The sequence below is a fragment of the Thermobia domestica genome, chromosome 11, assembly GCF_964235325.1.
Source record: "Thermobia domestica chromosome 11, izTheDome1.hap1.1, whole genome shotgun sequence".
NCBI classification, from domain to species: Eukaryota; Metazoa; Arthropoda; class Insecta; order Zygentoma; family Lepismatidae; genus Thermobia; species Thermobia domestica.
Window position 1 is genome coordinate 32,646,246 of NC_137464.1, and position 6,370 is coordinate 32,652,615.

The following is a 6,370-nucleotide window of genomic DNA, read 5'->3' on the forward strand; positions in this document are numbered from 1 at the left end:
GTTCATATACATATTTTCTTTATTTATGATTTTGTCTGTGAGCACATGCTTATTAATTTTACAGACAGCCTGCACAGCGTCTGTCACAAAGCATAACAAAACTGTGTGAACAGTGTATCAATCTCTCAGCTGTTGTATAAAAGACTGAAGGCCATGATGTAGTGGGCAAAATGCCGCTGAAAAAAAAATCACTTTTGAGAAGGTACGTCATGTCTCTTTTCCACGCAAACTTCAGTATTTTCCTCAGATTGATTTCAAGTACAATGATTCCCTTACTTCATTTTAGATAAAAGCTTTATCTAAACACTATCTGAAGGTTGTTTGGACAAGTACACATGTATTGTGTCCTAACTATATCATTTACAGTATTTCACATTACATACTTGAAGAGTTAACGGCAGAATGGATGCTCTGGAATTCCTTGGACAATTCTCCAACGGTGTGATGCGGATCTGCACTAAGAGCTCTCTCAGGGCATCATTATCCAGCTGCAATCTCCACAGTCCGAGAGACACAAAATATCAAGTACTACTTGATGGATCATCACCAATTTTGGCCGGAATATGGAAGGTCGAAAGTTTGTAATTGACTTCACCGGAAGTGATAGAAATCACTCACTTCCTGTTTTACATTGATCAAGAGGAAAAGCGGTAATAAATAGTGAGAAGCGGTTTTCTGCAGTTGATTAAGTGTCCCAAGAATACATTTCATCTCCATTCTTTAACGCTCTACTAAAATCAGAAGTGATACAAATATATTACAACTTCCTATTATTCGGCGCGTCCGTTCGTCCGGGAAACAAACAGCTCAAGAAGTATTTAATGGATCACCATCAATTTTGACCCGGTTGTACAGGGTCAATGTTGGGAATTGAGTTCGTTCATTGACTTGATATTCAAAGCGGAAGTGTTGGAAATAAACCATTTCCGATTTTCATGTTGATCACTATACAGCAAGAACGGTAATAGTGGTAAATGGTTTCCTACAATTGATTAAGTGTTCCAAGAATACATATCTTCTCCATCTTTAATTCTTTGCTGAAACCGGGAAAGAGGGAGCACACGGTGACGCAGTGGTAGAGCGCTTACCTCTGGTGCGTGGAGTCCCTGGTTCGACCCTCACAAGGGAACATCTTATTTTGATAGTAGCATTGTCCAATCAAACAACGCACAATCGATAGAGGAGTGAAGAAAGGTGAGAAATCCAAAGTTTTACGGGCCGACACCTAGAAACACAGGAGATACAGAGGAAAGAAGAATCTAGAATCATGTGAAGATAGCAATCCAAAAGATACACTGACACAGAAATAACTTCAAAATGATTAAAGTAATCAAAATGACATTCACACAAAAGTATAGTAAGCAAACATTGTACTCACAGACATGCTCAGTAACATCATATGTAATGCAGTGTTGCTAACGGAGCAAAATATTAAGTTTTGTTAAATGGCCCGGAACACAAATTATAACATCTAGAATATATAATTATGAGTAGAGCCTTACCGTGAAGTCTTGATTTACAGTGTTGCCAGCGTTTGCGGACCACTTGGTCATCCAAGGGCATGGATCATTTCAGCTTATGTGCTTTGTTTTGGTACTATTCTGACATTTTCTTTTGGCAAAAATGCTTCGACACTGTGCTTCGTCCGTTATTTTTGTACTTCAGTGATTATATTCTTGTTTGTGGTCTCATATTTTGGTTTCAACTAGTTCGAATCGTGTACTGTATATACTCATCTACATCCGAGATTCAAATAGGAATTCATATAGGCCTATCTTCAAATGTTGGCAACACTGTACATCACGACTTCACAGGTAAGGTTCTACTCATAATTAAATTTTCTAGATGTTATAATTTGTGTTCCGTGCCATTTAACAAAACTTCATTTTGTGCTCCGTTGACAACACTGCAGTACAAATGATGTTATTGAGCATGTCTGTGGGTACAATGTTTGCTTACTAAACTGTTGTGTAAACGTAATTTTGATTACTTTAATCATTTTGAAGTTATTTCTGTGTCAGTGTATCTTTTGCATTGCTATTTTCACATGATTCTAGATCCTTCTTTTCTCTGTATCTCCTGTGTTTCTAGGTGTCGGCCCGTAAAACTTTGGATTTCTCACTTTTCTTCACTCCTCTATCGATTGTGCATTGTTTGATTGGGCAATGCTACTATCAATATAAAATGTTCCCTTGTCAGCCAAGTAAGCTTTGGTGCACAATATCATGTCCGTAGGTTTTCTCGGGTTACTCCCATTTCCTCCCACTTTCTCATTCCGCCAATTCTTCCATTACCATTCACTTGCCTTAATCATCGTTTCCTTTAGCCTAAAGGGCATAATCGTGTGACATTAAACTGAAAGATTTCATTTCATTTTCATTCTTAATTTATTAAACCGAAAGTGATAAGAGATAAGATTCTTTATAATTTACTATTGATCTACATAGAGCAAAAATAATCAGATATGGAGAAACGATTTTATCTAATTGATTTACTATTCTCGGAATAGGTACCATCATCTCTCTTAACCCTATACTTAAACCGGAAGTGGCAGAAATCAAACACTTCCGGTTTTGTTGATCGTTATGAAGTAAAAACAGTAATAGATAGCGAGAAGCAGTTTTTTCTAGATTATGTATCCCAAGAGTATATTCGATTTCCGCTCTATCCTCTTTACTAAAACCGTAAGTTGTAAAAAAAAATCTACCACTTCCGGTTTCAATATTAATTGAAATAATATTACAACACAGAAACCAAACTCCTTAACGGGATGTACACATCACATTGCTACTTATTCCTTAAATTGGTTACACAAAATATAGCAGACGTGGGTTAAAATTTAATTGGCGTCTTCTCTTTATTGTGTAAACCTACATTAGGAACAAACCTTTGCACATTCTAAACATAATTTTGTTTTCTGTTTGTTTTTACATAAATTATTTCACATTTATGTAAAAATAATATTTTAGAAATAAAACGGCGATTTGTGTATTTTTTCTTCAAAAAAAAAAAAAAAAAAAAAAAGCGTCTGTTGCTTACAAAAGCTTTTTTTTTTTTCTAATTACAACTCTAGTCAATAGCTTTATGGTAGGACGGGCCACTGTTAAGTGTTATAGTTAAACGTTAAGCAGAGAAGCCTTCTCCACAGCTCACATAACCAATGAAATCACATCCAAACAGAGGGTTCGTGAAATTCACAAAACCTGTTCTGAAGAAAAATCCGAGATCAGGTCGTCTGTGAGAATCCATTACCACAACGTTCACATGTGGTCCCATCAACATTGAATCGTGCATGGACTTCACCTACCTGGTGCCGACCACCGGAAAGGGTCTTTCCTAGTAAGATAGTGAAATCGGCTCTTGATCCAAATTGGGTCGCTATTGACTCAAAAGGTTACCCTTGACCTAAAATTACCTCAAAACAAATTTTGACCCCCTACCCCATCCCCTTACCGAATTATCGTATGCTCAAAATTGAATATTTTTTAATATTGGTGGGGGTAGTCGAAAAACTTTGAAAGTTTCACAGATTGTAGATACTATTTAGATGTAAATGTGCATTTTTTTTTCAAAACTATCGAAGCGTATTTTCTTTATTTTTTGCGTTGAAAATTTCAAAAAATTATAGAAAACATTTTGCGGGGGACACGTCGCTGATTTTTTGGTTAAAAAATTTGTTATACCCTTAGGTACAACATATATTTTTTTTCGGGGCCTGAAAGTGATGGCAACATTGTCAAAAAGAAATAAAACTGAAAACAAACGTGTTTTTCGCACAGTTTTTCCACCATTTTAGGGCCCTCAAGGTAAGGGTCCCTTCAAACAATCCTTTGCCAAAGTTCACAATTTTCCTTTCTCTTGCGTCCCTTTCGCTTCTGTCGTTCTTCGGCTGCTTCGATTGTGTCCGTTTCGGAATAGAAACACCAAATATTATCTCCGTAACAGTGGTTTCACCTCAACCGACTCAACGAAATTACACACACCTCGCGTCGGCTCCTCGTATCTATCAGTGCTTGTTTCACTGGCCGCACACAGTGGCACGTAAATGTGTGTGTTAATGCAAAGACACACAAAGTTATAAGCTGATTATAATGCAAAGAGCTGATTATAATGAAAAGACACACTCCAAAGGTTTTATAGTTGTTACCGGGTTTTGCTACAGAAGATAGCTTAAGATCGTAAGGTTCGAAAATGATGCTGTTGAATACCAACCAAGAACATGACCTATCCTCAATTTACACAGATACCAGTACTGTGGCGACGACACCCACGTATGGAGTTACAAGGTCAAAACATCACTGGCCTTCTACCGACGCATTGTAGTTGCAACTAGTATTCATTCTATTCCATTCGAGAACATTCCTGTTAAAGAGTGTTGGTGCTAGTCCCATGGACTACTGTGATTTTGGACTTTTCAAGCAGCACCTTTCAACAAATCCAGTTTGTAGGGTAAATGACCTCTGGAAAGCTGTACGCAGGAGTGGGACAACACCCCTAGTACAGCTGCAATGGAAGTTGTGATGTCATGTAATAGTTCATACCGGTGGCCATCAAGTTGAATATGATCGATAGTGGCGGGGTAAATACCTAAAGCAACAACCTCAACTTGTCGGGATGGAAATGGTTCAGCCTCTGTATTTTCTTGTTAAGTCTCAGTTTCTATTCTTGTTAAAAATTACATCTGATTAAGTGTCACTGTACCCTTGTCCAATGACTGCAGGTAAACGATTAATATTTCGGTTTCACAAATGGTTCTGGGGGACACGGTGGCTCAATGGTGGGGTCCCTGGTTCGTTCCCCAGCCAAGTAAGTTTGTGGTGGACAACATCGTGTCCATCAGTTTTCTCGGAGTACTCCCGTTTCCTCGAATATCCTCATTCCACCAAAATTTCCATCATTATTCACTTGCCTTAATCATCGTCTCCCTCAGCCTAAAGGGCATAATCGTGGGACGTTAAACTGAAAGATTTCATTTCTTTTCATTTACAATCAGTTCTATCAGCCAACCCGAGTAAGAGCTTCTTCAGTTCCATCAAGCAAATGCTGGGACTGAGTACTTTTAATATACGTATAGCCCTTGGTTATTGATCTCCCATTGCTAACGTTTATAGTACAAACAACTGGCTTCATTTGTATCTACTGATAATGCATCAGTACATTCTTTAAGAAGAACAGAATACAAATTCTGAACAAGAACACAAATTCAGGACTTCTTGTCGAAAAGGTTACAATGTTCTTATTTATTTATTTTTTATCATTACTTTTTCGTGCAAAGTTTATGAGTGTAGGATTTTGTTTGGAAAATTTTACCTTTAAAAAAAAAAAAAAAAAAAAAAAAAAAAAATACAAATCAGATAGGTTTATGGATTTTTTCAATTTCTTTTCCTATCTTTGCGTAATAGTGTAAGACTTATTTTGCTTGATCAGTCAAAATATTTTGAAATACTAATCACCACGTTATCATTAAAACTATGTTATGTACGGCATTAGTGCTATATCGCCGGACCAATTTGAAAATCGAAAAAAAAAGTACGAAAATGTACTGCATTCGGTTATATTTGGTTGGATTACATTATGTTACGTTAGATTACTTTACATTAGGCGTGCAGTATTACTGTACGGATCCATAATATAAGTAGCAGTAGTAGTAGCAGTACTAGTAGGAACGGGTTAGATGCCCCGCAGGAGTTGATTGGGTTCTGTTCTCGATATGAAATGGCAAATTAAAGATTTGCCCAAATTTTTCTGTACACTTTACAATCTAGGGGTCCGTATAGTAAAGCAATTGTACCTTTCCGTGAAATAGGCCATCCGCCTCCACATACAGTGCCGCTTACAACATCAAAAACAATCAATAAAGACAACCACTTTCTTAACTTTTACTATTCCCCTTACCTGACTTTCACTCATTCTTCCTCATAAACTTAAATGAATTCTCCAATTCATCCGCTAAATTTCCTAAAATTGGTCCGGTGATACAGCACTTAACCCTGTCCTGCGCCCTCTGTCTGGCGATACTTATTAAGGCGATAATTCCCCCCCCCCCCACATTTTTTTTTTACCTGTTCCCGAGACGAATTGCAAAATAAATCACGTAAATGCATAGATAATTTCTATTGCATCGAAGGTATATTACATTGATTTTTTACACACGCATACTGGTTGTCACTAAGTGCAAAGGTAATTCAAGATTTTGGGATAGAGAGAAGTGGGGAAATAAATTTTGACTCGTAGTCAGCAAATGGAAATTTGACATTCTGAATCCAAACCAATGTTTTATCCCACTTGTTTCTTTGATGGCTGCTGTTGACTAGACGAATACATTTATGATTATTGTAGTTTAAATTACATAGATAAGGTTCTTTTTTGG